The sequence below is a fragment of the Mchenga conophoros genome, linkage group LG23 (assembly GCF_057382185.1).
Source record: "Mchenga conophoros isolate Kocher_MC1m ecotype Shallow Benthic linkage group LG23, M_conophoros_male_GT1.1, whole genome shotgun sequence".
Lineage (NCBI taxonomy): Eukaryota > Metazoa > Chordata > Actinopteri > Cichliformes > Cichlidae > Mchenga > Mchenga conophoros.
In genome coordinates, this window is record NC_140547.1 from 40,582,777 (window position 1) to 40,597,997 (window position 15,221).

A 15,221-nucleotide genomic window follows, 5' to 3' on the forward strand; every position below is an offset into this window, starting at 1 on the left:
GTCACACCTTTGGCTGTACAATGGCTGTAATAAACTACTTTTGCTGTGTTACATGTTTGGATTATAAACGAGAGTGTACCGCCTTTTTCATTATGTAAAATAATGTAACTGCTACACTTCCATCCATTCATCCATGTTAATTAAATGCTAGGTTGTAGCATATCCAGGGTTTTGGAGGGCAGCACAGATGGAGCCAACAACAACAGCTTGGTGGAATCGATTCTAAATATTATTTGTGTTATGTAAAAGTGGGGGGAAAGTATTTAGAATGTACATGAATAAAAGTTATAGAAGCTTAGTTATATAATAAAAATACAGTCAGTGTATCAAAAGTAAAAATACTCATTATGTATGATGGCACAATTGAATTGGATAATAATTATTGATCCACTGATGTCTCTTCAACCATGCAGCAGTCGATGATTTTGATTACTTTTATAGTTTAATCTATGCTAATGCAATTAATCTGCAAAATAATAAGTAACCTGACCTTTAAAATAAATGGTATGGAGTAGAAAACACAATATTTGCATCCAAATATAGTAGAGTAAAAGCAGAAATCAGCAAATGTAAAAACACTTAAACATGTACTTCAGCAAGGTACCTCTGTAAATTGACTGTATTATGTTCCTGCAGGTCCTGTCCAGGCTCTCATCCAGTGGTGTTGGGCACTGTATAATTAACAGTACTCTAGTCCAGTGGCAGACATACAGACACACCACTGAGAGTATCCCAGTTGTCATAGGGTGAACGGTGTGGAACACCCTGGACAGGTTGGCAGTCTATCGCAGGCCCAACACGGAAAGACCAGAATTACCAATTAAACTCACAAGCATGTGTTTGGACTTCACAAGGAAGCTCGAGTATCCAGAAGGAAGCCACGCAAGCATAGGGAAGAACATGAAAACTCTACACAAGAAGGTCCCAGATGACTGGTGGATTCAATCTCAGGACTCTGTATCTCAGGACACTTCTTCTTCTTCTTAAAAAAAATCTCACTGTTGTTGCATACTTTTGAAATAAAAGGATCAAAAAAGGTTTTCATGCCTCATCACCTTTTTTTTTTTTTTTTTTTTTTAAAGGTTTCTTCCTGTTAAAACTGAGTTTTTCCTTTCCACTGTTCAGGCCAATTGCCCGATCATATGAGGTTGTATAATTGTTTGGGTTTTCTCTGCATTATTTTAGGCTCTTTGCCTTAGAATATAAAGTGTGTTGAGGCAACTTTTGGTGCTATATAAAAAAACTGAACTGAATTGAAATTAAAAGGATTGTTATGGGGAGCATATCAAAAGCAAGATCATTGTACCATGTTTACCTTTCTTGAATAAGCAGTAAACACAAAGCTGAGGTGATGCAATTCCTGTCTTCAGTCATAAACAACTTCAAGTTCTGGACAATTGGACCACCTTCTCAGAAAAATGAGTGTAGGTTTCGGATCTAACCAGTGTCTGTTTGACTCTGAGCTTCGACATTAATGTTTTGATTTAGTGCCTTTGTACCCCAGGAGAATAACACACAGAGAGTTTCCCCCTCATTTTCCACTGCGTGATAATTAGCAGCTGCTGTACAAACTAGACATGTGTTGAATATTTTCTGAGTAAACTAATTATTAACCAAATGAATTCGTGTGCTTATTCCCAGGACGCCATGCCAAGAATGTATATTTGTCAAAATGACCTTTGCATTTGTCTCGTGTGCACACAGATGTATCATCCTCATGTATAGCCCTCGGACTGAACAGTAGAGGAACAATGATGACATACCATCTTTTGTTTTCACTGCTTAAAATATGCGACAGATAGGCAAAACAAACCCACCCTTTTCCTCCCACGTCCCTCTGTCTGTCGATCTGGCTCTCCCTCTGTTTTTGCTGTCTGTCAGCGTTGGAGACGATGGCATTTCCAGTCTGCAGACAGCTTCTCCCATCAGGCCTCATGACTGACGCTGGAACTCTTGTGCATGCGCATGAATACAAGAGCGATAATAAACGATTCTCTGCTCGTACTTTAATGTGTCCATCAATCCATTTTGCCATCTTGGCTGAATAAATATCTTTAAAGCAGCTGCGGCTTGCCCTGCACAAATGTCACACCCAGTAACTGAAATCGCACTGGCTTAATGGGCGGTGGTGTCAATCAGCTGTTTGTCCATCCAGCACTTTGTTCCACTGCATTAAATCTCAACAACCTTTTTTTCACTAGATGTCATGAGTGGGATACAGTATCAGAGTTCCACTTCAGATTTATAGCAGTGAATATTGGGCAACCTACTGAGACTAATGCCTATAGAAAGAAGTTGACTTTTCAGAGACAATTCTCATTTTCCCGCCATCACCAACACTCTGTGCACCGGCTGTCTTCATGACCTTTTTGAGAGTATCACACCTGGAGAGTTCACAAGATGATTTGCCTCACACGCTTTACTCTGGAATATTTGAACAGCGAAGTTGCATCATTCCCAAATGAGCACATGCACAGTGCTGATAAACCGCAGGTGGGAAACAGCAGTGAAAATGTCACCAGTGCTTCTTCTAGCTCCAGAGTAAAGGAAGATTTGAAAAGGAATGACACAAAGAGGGTTGTCTAAAAAAATCTCTATTCATCAAGTGCAATCAGACAGTCCAATCATTCATGTCCTCCATTTCACAGGCACAGTGTAAAAGTGCAACTCAATCAAAAGTCAGTCAGTGCATTCTGGCATTCATGCAATGTCCATATATAGCCCTAGATCTATATTATACAGTTTATAATTTCATTTTTTATATTTTTACCAATATGTTTGATAGTTTTGGACAGTCCCAAAAGATATATAGTCTCCCACCCAGCCTCAGCTACATTGCATCTTTTTCGCACAGACTGTAGATCTTTTGAAATTTTTAATAATTAAACGCTGCTCACTAATTTATAACTATTGACCCAGTCTGCACATATGGGGGGCATTACAGTTTAGCTTGTGATGGGTTTTTTTTTGTTTGTTTTTTAATCAATCTAATATAATTTACAATAATACAGAGAAACCCCAATAATCAGACAAACCTCCATGAGCAAGAACTTGGTGAGAGTGGGAAAGAAAAACACCCTTTTAACAGGAAGAAACCTCCAGCAGAACCAGGCTCAAGGAGGGGCGGGGCTATCTGCTGTGAGCGGTTAGGATGAGGGGAGGGAGACAGGACAGATACGTTGTTAGATTTATAATTAAATATGGATGCCAAACAAAAACGTGGCAATAAAGAGGTTGATGTGAAACTTCAAATGTTTAAAAATCTGTGGCAAGAAGACAACAGGTACAGTATAACACAAGCACACCATCAACTGTTCACTGTTCCAGAGGAAATGTCTTGGCTTCCTCTTCTCCCTGCTTTCACTTTTTTTTAACAGAAACAGGAGGAAGACAGAAATGTGAGCTTCTTAAAAACTTCAGCTGTATTAAAAAAAGCAGAGAAAGAAAGAAAGCTCACATCAGTGGGACAGCGAGAGGAATCTGTCACAGCTTTGCACAGCAGGGCAAATTGTTTTCAATGTTGTAGCTCATTTTTCATCAGGAGGAGTGAGATAAGAAATTATTTAAATTCTGTAAAAGTCTCTTACCAGATCTGAACCTAAGATACTTTATATCAGGCGTGTGAAACAGCCAGAATCGGCCCAGTAAACAAGCTAAAAATGTGAAGGAGGACTTTTAACATCCATCCATCCATTCGCTTCCGCTTATCCTTTACAGGGTCGCGGGGGGTGCTGGAGCCTATCCCAGCTGTCATAGGGCGAGAGGCGGGGTACACCCTGGACAGGTCGCCAGTCTGTCACAGGGGGACTTTTAACAGTGTTTTTTAATACATTTTTTAGCTTTTCCTGCTGACAAAGATCTCTCACGTGGTCAGTCACACTACAACAAAGTAATCAAGTAATACATAAAATGACAGAAAAGGGTTTTTTCACATTCTAGTATAGAAGTTGCAGCTTTTTCTGGGTTGTCAAAAAAAAAAGAAAAAGGGCATTTTTCACAAATTAACAAAAACTTTCTGTTTCATGATTACAGGACAGTCGATGTGTGATGAGCAACCAGAACCTCTAAGGTCATAGTTGTGCTGACATATTTCTTTAATTTACCACAGCATCATTATTTTTATCATGTCAAAAAACTGAAATGTACTTCTGAAATTATACTTCTTTTTCTTATATTAAGACAAAATGCATACTTAAACCAACACAAAGAGCAGTGTTTACTGGTTTGGCCCACTTGAGATCTATCATCTCACTTGAGTTTGACATCCCTGCTCAACATGGACCATCTACAAGTTACACCCACAGGAGCTTTTCAGCCATGGAAGCACATGCCATGAAGCTCCCGGCACACGGTTTTTGTGCTGATGTTAATCCCAGTGGAGGTTTGGAGTTCTTTGTGTCGCTACAAAGCTGTGTCACTGTGGTTCCTAAACATTTCCACTTTGCAGAAATACCACTTAAAGCTGGTGTGGAACATCAAAGAGAGGAAAAAAATTCACAAACTGATTTGTTCCAGTGGTGACATGCTGTTATAGCACCACACTTTAATTCACTGAGCTCTTTAGAACAACCCATTCTTTTACAAATGTTTAAAAAAGGTCGTCTAAATAGCTGAATTCAAAGATTAAGATGTGTGACCCAATAGTTTTTGTCCATAATGTTTACCGCAGATGAGGTTTATTACTTATCAGTGACACTATCGATGTCACAATGAGCCCTAAATCAGCGGCATGCTTACTCTGTATTTATTACAGGTTTAGCATGTGAGACTGTAAGGCCATATAATTCACTGTAGTAGGAGCAGCACACTGCAGCCATGAGTATAACTTGACAGCTCCCAGCCAAGACTGCATTGTCACGGCTCTCTGCAGCCTGTTGACAGGCAGCTCTGCTGTCCTGTGGACACTGAGGAGCTACAGCACCATCCACAACTGAAAATCATTTGATCCGGGGGTGATGGCAACTCAGCTGGAACTGTCGACATGTTGTCTGCTCCACGTGTTGAATAGTCTTCCCTTGTCTGAACGGTTGGCCGCCCACAGAGGTGGCCTGATTCTTTTCCAGGCTGAAAGTGAGGAGGGAGATATCATCAAAAATGAAAAGCTGAAAGTACGCATTTAGAAGCGGAAAACACCGTCCTCTCCTTTGAGTTTTCCACCCAAATCTACCGACCTCTCAGTTGTTAAATCAACACAGCACATTTGGACTAAGTATCAGAGGAACCAAACAAGGTCTCACTGCTTTTTCCAAGAGAAAGAGATGTGGTGATGACAGCTGAGACAAGGGCTTACTCAAAGAATCCAGAAGTGCCGGCGATGGTACGGGTGCGTGAGGCTTGCTTAAAATTCAAAATACAAAAGTACAGAGCGAAGCTGTCAAGAAGTAGATGTGTGCAGTAGAAGGGTAATGCAAGAGAGAGAAGGAGCAGAAAATATAGTAACCCTGCTGCAACATGAAGAAATCCAGCTGAGCTGAAGTAAGCTCACCTGCCCAAGTGTTTGAAGGTGGAAAGCTGGTGAGATGAGAGGCAGAGAAGAAGCACGTAAGATGGAGCAAACACGGATTAACAAGTGCAGGTGAAGGGCTCCTTTAATACCCGAGCGTCTCTTTATGAGTTATCTCCCGAGCCTTCCTCGTTCTGGTCTGAAGTTTTGTTTCAACCTTGTTTTTTTGGGGTTTTTTTGCTGGGTGTGTTCTCTGATCTGATTCTCTCCAAAAATTTAAGCTGTCAGCAACTGGAAGACTCAAACGAAATCATCCCCCCTTTCTAGTGTCCCTTTATGTGTTGTCTTTAATATAATGTTTGTCATTTTTTTCCCTTTTGAGGAACTAAAGAAATGTACACCTTCTCTTGTGAGACTTCAAAGAAAAGAAGGAAGCGCTGCACATTCAGAGTAACTCTGCTGCAATCTTTTCTGGTTTCCACACACTCCCACCTGACTGACACTGACAGCATTTACTACATCATATGTGGTTTTCAGCAATGATCAGAATGGATGCTAGTCCTATGTTTTTAACCACACATTGAATGTTACCATTCATCATTTATGGTAAAAATGGCAAAAATGGCAGAAAATTACCAGGATATTTCTCTTTTTATTCTTTTCTTTAAAAAGAAATATTTAATTTTTTAAGCTCTCAGATGCTTTCTTTTTCTTAAATAAGAACTCCCAAAAATAGACTGCCCTCTGCACGAGTTAAAACTTTCACAGTTTTGTTATAATAATAATAAAAAAAAAATTTTTAACAAAAGAAACAAAGTAACAGTTTTTACATAAAACTAGAGATGGCACGATACCACTTTTCTTATGTCCGATACGATACCGATATCATAAATTTGGATATCTGCCGATACCGATATGAATCCGATATAGTGTTTTTTAATCAATAAAACTGTTTTTTAAATATCTTGCTGCATTTTGTATAAGTTCATACTCAAGTTTAAATAAACAACAACACTAAAGCTATTCTGCTATACCTGTATATAAAAAAATACACTGCATCTCAAAATATTTCATAGTTCAGCAATACTGATCAATCTAATAAACCTAAACCTACTCAATCCTCCCTATTCTGGTATTTTAAAGAGTACTTAGCAGAAATATTAAGCAACCTAACTAATAGGGTTGCAAACTCCCAGCAAAAAAAAAAAAATAGGGAACCACCCTCCATCTCATGATGCTTATTCAACGTATTCAACTTTAATTTGATGCAGTGTGAAAAGCAAATGCACAGAAATCAATTTATTTTGAAGAATAATTAAATAGATTCAACATCTTTCTTCATCAGAATTGCAGACTGCACAGATCACACCTTCCTAAAGGAAAAAGTACTATAGCTTACTAGGGTATATTAGACTTAATAGTTACTATATAGGGAGTGCAGAATTATTAGGAAAGTTGTATTTTTGAGGAATAATTTTATTATTGAACAACAACCATGTTCTCAATGAACCCAAAAAACTCATTAATATCAAAGCTGAATGTTTTTGGAAGTAGTTTCTAGTTTGTTTTTAGTTTTAGCTATTTTAGGGGGATATCTGTGTGTGCAGGTGACTATTACTGTGCATAATTATTAGGCAACTTAACAAAAAACAAATATATACCCATTTCAATTATTTATTTTTACCAGTGAAACCAATATAACATCTCCACATTCACAAATATACATTTCTGACATTCAAAAACAAAACAAAAACAAATCAGCGACCAATATAGCCACCTTTCTTTGCAAGGACACTCAAAAGCCTGCCATCCATGGATTCTGTCAGTGTTTTGATCTGTTCACCATCAACATTGCGTGCAGCAGCAACCACAGCCTCCCAGACACTGTTCAGAGAGGTGTACTGTTTTCCCTCCTTGTAAATCTCACATTTGATGATGGACCACAGGTTCTCAATGGGGTTCAGATCAGGTGAACAAGGAGGCCATGTCATTAGTATTTCTTCTTTTATACCCTTTCCTGCCAGCCACGCTGTGGAGTACTTGGACGCGTGTGATGGAGCATTGTCCTGCATGGAAATCATGTTTTTCTTGAAGGATGCAGACTTCTTCCTGTACCACTGCTTGAAGAAGGTGTCTTCCAGAAACTGGCAGTAGGACTGGGAGTTGAGCTTGACTCCATCCTCAACCCGAAAAGGCCCCACAAGCTCATCTTTGATGATACCAGCCCAAACCAGTACTCCACCTCCACCTTGCTGGCGTCTGAGTCGGACTGGAGCTCTCTGCCCTTTACCAATCCAGCCACGGGCCCATCCATCTGGCCCATCAAGACTCACTCTCATTTCATCAGTCCATAAAACCTTAGAAAAATCGGTCTTGAGATATTTCTTGGCCCAGTCTTGACGTTTCAGCTTGTGTGTCTTGTTCAGTGGTGGTCGTCTTTCAGCCTTTCTTACCTTGGCCATGTCTCTGAGTATTGCACACCTTGTGCTTTTGGGCACTCCAGTGATGTTGCAGCTCTGAAATATGGCCAAACTGGTGGCAAGTGGCATCTTGGCAGCTGCACGCTTGACTTTTCTCAGTTCATGGGCAGTTATTTTGCGCCTTGGTTTTTCCACACGCTTCTTGCGACCCTGTTGACTATTTTGAATAAAACGCTTGATTGTTCGATGATCACGCTTCAGAAGCTTTGCAATTTTGAGACTGCTGCATCCCTCTGCAAGATATCTCACTATTTTTGACTTTTCTGAGCCTGTCAAGTCCTTCTTTTGACCCATTTTGCCAAAGGAAAGGACGTTGCCTAATAATTATGCACACCTGATATAGGGTGTTGATGTCATTAGACCACACCCCTTCTCATTACAGAGATGCACATCACCTAATATGCTTAATTGGTAGTAGGCTTTCGAGCCTATACAGCTTGGAGTAAGACAACATGCATGAAGAGGATGATGTGGACAAAATACTCATGTGCCTAATAATTCTGCACTCCCTGTATACAGTAATGGATTTCTATACATTTTACATCAGATTAAAACTTTGGGTGTAAGATTCAGATAATCATTTATTAAAAGCTACACTTTTTATATGAGAATAAGAAAGAAAAGTATGTCTTTATGCCCCCTTTTCCCTGTTCATGCCCTATCGGCCCCCCTGGCTAAACTTTGCTAGATCCGCCCCTGCACAGTTAACAGCCATCAGCTGCATAGAAAAGGATCCTGGTGTAGAAAGTAATATTAAATAAATTCTAACAACAGCTTATCAAGGTTAAACGTGCTGCTGTTGTTCAGCCACTGGTTTCCTCTTTCTGGTGCAAAGTGGACGATAAACAAACAAGAGAGACGGACTCTCGACAGAAAAGCCGATCAGCTGATCATTAAGCAGTTTTGTGATTCAAGTAGCTACAGGAGAGGGAGAAGAGGCAGGCTCCATATATCGGTTGTTAAGCTTAACGCTGGAATGCTTTACAAACATTCAGAGACGAACTTACACACTTGCTTTACGTCTCTCTGGGATCACTTCCTCAGAGATGAAATGCTGGTTTGGTAGCGAGGCTACAAATACACACAGCTGCTCTATGTGAGCACACTGCTCCGACGTGCTACGGTTATGAGCCGAGTTACGCCATGTTGCAAGTTTTGTGAGGTGCTTTTTTGATATTTAATGGATCGGATTACATTTTTTATTTCTCTCCGATATCCGATCCAGTAATTTATGTCAGTATCTGACCGATACCGATACGTAATATCAGATCAGTCCATCTCTACATAAAACATCAATATGTCAAAAATGGTGAAATACACCTTTAAGGCTATGACTCAGATTGAAACACATCATTGATCAAGGTGATTCTAATATTGAGTTTTATGATTTTTTCTGTGCATTCCAGCAGCTACAGAAGACAGAAACGTTGCCATGTTAGATACAGTCAGTGTTGATCACATGCCATTCAAAGATAATACATGTTGGCTGTGATGGGGTCTGACATTTTGTGGGGTGGGATGTGTATGAAAATGTGTTTTTCACTCATAAAAACACGAGATGGCATGATATCTGTTTTTCATGGAGAAACGTGTCCTCCAAATGGCCAAACGTTTTCATTTGAGAACAAGATCCTTTTTCATGTTTTTCTCCTGTGATTTTTTTTTAGAAGTGTTTCTGGAAGCAGCTGAGGCAAGGTGTGAGTGGGAGTCGAAATGTCTGGGAAGGGGTAGGTGGCTGATATCAACCACCTACAATGTCTTTAGATCCCTTCTAGGGTGTTTCAGCCCCCACTCAAAACTTACCTCAGGTGCAGGGCAACATATCACAGAGATTTCACACCTTGGCCTCGAAGATGGGAATGACCTTTGCCTTTTTTGTGATGACCACATCCCAACAAGTCACAAGAACACCACATTTCACACAAGCTGTCACAAAAGGTTGTGACACGTGACAGAACACTTGGAGAATTTTTGTTGCTTTGCACTTCAGGGCCACTGTGATATTTTTACACCATTTAGCTGATTGTTTGATACTGAGGACACAACGCCAACATCGGCTACACAACGAAACGAGAGGAGATTGTTATTAACAACATTCCTGTGTGCAGCACTTGCCACAGCAATCTGCTTTGTGCACTTCGTTTGGGCTAATTTTGGAACATAATCACACTCGGAGGAAGGATAGCAAGAAAAAGCATTCCCAGTGCTTCCACTTCTTCTCACACTTAATTAGACGGTCACAATTAGGGAGACTCTAACCTGGGAAACCACTTCAAAAGGTGAAAGTTTTGAGCTGGATGAGGGGACAATTACTGCATCCTCAGCTTGGAGCGTGTTTTCACACCTTGTTCTGTATCCGGGCAAAGCTCTCAGACCTAACTGTGATCTGCCGGGCTAATTAGCCTCATTAAAATCCAACAAATGCAAATGTCCAATTAATTCAGCACTTCTATCTTCGAGACTATTGTAAAAGCAAACTGTGAACAAAAGGAGGTGGAGGTCTTGGACGTGCGGCCTTCAAGGAGCAGAAAGTAGTAGCGGCTGTGTTGTTTTGCTCTCTGCTGCAAACTGGGGTCCAGCTGGCGGTCATCAGAGACAATAGGGATCAAAAAAAGAGACAGGAATTCAGCCTTTTTTCTTTTTTTTGTTGAAAAGATTCTTTCAAATACACCTGCTGCCAGAAATGCCATTAAAATGTCAGCTGTCTGTTCCTGGTTTGACAACACACACATACAGGTTTTTTTCTCTTTCCCTGCCCTCTGTCTAGCCTTAAAACAGCGGTAGAAGGTCAAACAGGGCTTGAGTCGGTCACAGGAAAAGGAAGCTTTTCCTTTAATGACATTCACAGAGGAAATAATGAGGAGCACGGAGGGAAAAGAACAGCTGGCAGACTATTCTTCAGATCGCATTCATGCACTTGCAGCGAGCCTTGTGCATGATGGGACACGACAATATGCTTTGTTTCCGCAGGTCAAACTGAGTTTAATTCCTCTGCGGAAATGGAAGGGGCGTTACATGCTGTCCTCGTGTATCCGTTATTTAGTGAAAACTGGACCCCAGATTGAACTAACTGTCCCACTATTATCTATCAACTTTGAAGTTGTAGGTTGATGTTAAACAGAAACTGGAGCAAATATCTAAACACAACATTATAATTAGTAGAAATGTATCAGTCAGATCAAATAAGAAGAATGAAAAGCAACTTTCACTTTCAACTGCTTTCCAATACTATCTGTGCATGGCAGGCAATGCAAACTATCCATCCATAGAGCTGGAGCCTATCCCAGCTCTAACAGAGTGAAAGGTGAGGCACACACTGCTGATATTCTCCATGTGTATAATTCATTATACCAGCCATGTGCTTTACAAAGTCTCTGACATTTTTCCATGTAGACACAGGTTGACCTTGCACCATCATGTGCTCAGCTGTGATGCTACTCTCCTACACCTGCTGCAGACAGTGCTGAGAGCACTGTAAACATTAGTAACAATCCAGCTATGTTTTTTTTAACACACAATTAGAGCTGGGCGATAGAACGATAACGATATGTATCGCGATATAACTTTTACTCGATAGAGAAATTAAGCTATCGCGATAGACCTCGCCGCTCTTGTCCTCTTAAAAAAAAAATAAAAAAAAAAAAAGGTCAGCCAATCCAAATTAAGTAGCCCAGAGCCGAACCAATCACAGCCGCAGCGTCACGTCGCGTGACTTGTTACCTACAGCACAAGTGCCAAGCCGCACGTGTGTTTGTTTGGGAAGCAGCCAGCGGGTAATGGAGCCAGCCCGTAATGGAGGAAATGAGTGTGCCGACTAGAAAAATCAACCGAGCGTGACCGAAGAGAAAACAGATGACGGTTCCAATGCCGGAGAGATTGTCGAACGGAAGAGCCATAGAAGTTCCGTAGTGTGAAGGTATTTCGGCTATTTCAAGTCTGACAAAAAACAGAGTAGCGTGCACTGTAAATTGTGCCGAAAGCAAGTCTGGAAATACAATAAACTGGTGCATGCGTCACACTGCGCCACGTTATTGTTTCGGTGAAATGAATTTCTACAATACTGTTAATTCTACTCTCTGCAGTGTTTAAATGCTTACATATACACACAGTTACTGTCCGTCCACACATACGACTCGGTTCTGCTTCTATGCCCCAGCTTTGTTTACTTTTTCCCACCGAGGCTTCTAGACTTCTGATTGGCCAACATCTCTACACGGTTAGGAATCTAGCGCCACCTGCTGCTTTGGCATGTTCATAGCAGCGTTTTCCTTCATTTCTGCCTTTATGTGTGGACGGGATTATTTTTTAAAACGAAAACGGAAAATCTCAGTTTTCAAAAATACCCGTGTACGTGTGGACGTAGCCTCAGTCTCTGACTGGAAGCGCTAATTCGTCATTCGGCTTTTGTCAGACTAAAGTAACTGTTAAAACTGTTTGAAAAGCTCAGCTATACAACAAGGAGAGATTGAGAATTTCCTTTTAGTTCTCAGTTTATTTGATATTGACAAAAGTTAGTCAGTTTTGTCTGTTCTTCTGTAAAACAAACTAAGATTTATTTTTAGAATTAATATTTTGTTTCTAAGTGGAATTGACAATTTAGTCTGTTTCGTTTGTTCTATTTTGAAACTTAAACGCTTTAGCGGCTGCCTTTTGTGTAGTTTGCAATATTTGCCTTTATCTATCTGAAAAAGTCTCATGTTCCTTAAGTACATCTACCCTGTTGAACTTATTATGAGAAATAAATATTTAAATCAAAACAAGCTGCTGATTATTTCACATTTTACTTGTGAGCAACGGCACATTTGAATCTTACAAATATAGTTATTTGGCTTATATCGTGATAGATATCGTTATCGCCTGAAATGAAAAAAACATATCGTGATATGAAAAAATCTCATATCGCCCAGCTCTACACACAATACAGCATCAATTCAAGTTGTTCATCAGTTTCAGCTGCTTTGGTGTTAATGAAGCTAAAAGCAGGTGCACTAGAAGGGAAAACCCCTACCCCTAGAACCCCTAAAACCCCTAAAACAGCAATGATTTTTACATCTGGAAGCTACTAAAATGTTTTCTCTCCTCATCTTTTCTGACTGTTTTTTTTTTTCAGTAGTTTTGCATTTGGCTAGTATCAGTGTCACTACTGGTAACCACCTACAGAGGTTACACAGGTAGTCCAACTCCTCCAGGATGGTGCATCAATATGTGCCATTGCCTGAAAGTTTGCTGTGTCTCCATGGAAGGGCTGTATAAGACCCTTAACCCATCAGCTGACTGGTATCTGCTTCTTTGTGCAAGGAGGAACATGATGAGAACTGCTAGAGCTACAAAATGACCTCCAGCAGGACGTGGATGTCTCTGACCAAACAATCAGTAGCAGACTTCATGAGGGTGGACTGAGGGCCTCTAGTTGTCCCTACGCTCACTGCCTGGCACTGTGGAGCCCGACTGGGATTCGTCATAGAATACCAGAATTGGCAGGACCACCAGTGAAAATGGACTAGCCTGCTGCATGTTTTCACTCTGTTTTTCAGTGTGTTTTGATTCAGCCCTCTGTAGGTTGATCATTTTCATTTCTATCAAACAATGTGGCATCCTTTCATTCCCAGTTTATATCAGAATAGATATTCAGCATGACTTTTTTCCCACTGAGATGTTTCAAAGCGTTCCTTTATTTTATTTTATGTTATTTTCTGAGCAGTGTATTTGTGATAAAACAATGAAGTAGCAGCATGTCCAATATTTCAGTCAGGCCTAACCAGCATTGAAGAACATCATCATCATCAACAATGAAATTCAATCAGCCTTTAAAAGGCTGTTAAAAATGTGAAAGGAGAGATTCTACTAAACACACGACTTCAGTGCATCCGTGGAAGATCTGACCATCACGTCTGAGTGACTGTGAGCCCTGCGGCTGCTTAAAGTACAGACGTGACCGTTGGGCCAGCTGGATCTATGTGACAGGTATTAGAGAAGGTTCACTGCACATAGACAGATGTGAGGATACACAGGTTTGAAAAACACAGCATGCAAATAAACTCACAAATACAATTGTGAATTGGTCCTGTATTAGGTACCAACACTGAACAGTTTTTCTAAAACTGTGAAAGTGAAAATGTATTTGCTTTAAAAACACCAGTGCACAAAGAATGAACCAAAACCAGGCCAGTTTTTCAGGGAGGGCTTTCTCAATAAAAAGGTCAGCAATGAAAAGCTTTCTTTTCTGAGGGAAAAATGACATGAGGGGCCTTGGGAATACTGGGAGAAATGTTTGGAATGATCAGAAACCATTTCGATGTCATAGACCGGGGCTGACAAACACATCTGTGGGCTTAGTTATAACCAATACAGACATGTAGAGAGGAAGGAGCACAGAAAAGGAAAGAAGAGAAGAAAAAAAGAATGCAGATCTGTCTGTTCCAGCTCAGCAGTCAAGCCTCTCTGCCTCTCTGTACTCCCGCTTCCCAAATTGACAATTTCTTCAAAGTGTTATCTGCAAATATGAGAGGCTGTTTTTATAAAGGGCTGACGAGAGAGCGCTCTGGACAAGAAAACAGGTATTGACACACAAGTATACAGAGCATTCCAGCAACTGTCTGAGCAAGTGACTCGTGGAAAGAATTGGTTTTTCAGAAGAAAAAAAAAGGAAAGCAGACAAATAGAAAGAGGCCACATGGACACTGTGTGTAACAGGATCTCGGGAAGAGGGATCTTTTTTTTTTTTTTTCCAATCTGTCCCACAGAAAAGGTAGGACGTTTAATTTCTTAATAAAGAGCAGCTGAAGTAATCAGATCTCGCACACGGGCACGCTCAGAGAAACTGAAGCCACACAGAGCTGGAAAAGAGAAGCTGTTCCTCCCTCTAGTGGTTCAGCTTTTGCATAGTTTGTTCTAAAACATAAAGTGAGCTTATTACATGGGTGAGACAACGAAAACCACTTCATTGTCCTTTTGGACTAAATTTCATCTGCAGGTAAAAGTCTCTTAGCTGTTCACAAATTTAGAACTAAACCTAATGGGGGAGCTCAGAGTTGCTGCCTCTGAAACATGCTGCCTGCTGAACTAAAAGCCATCTCAACTGAGGCCCCTTTCAAACACAAACCGCATTTGAATATATATATATATATATACACATATACATATATATATATATACATACACATATACATATATATATATATATACATAGATATATTCACAGATGGTGATTTCTGCAAGTGTTCCTGAGCCCATGCAGGGATTTCTGTGATAATGCTGCCTGAGGGCCTGAAGATCACAGTAACTGATACTGATCTTTG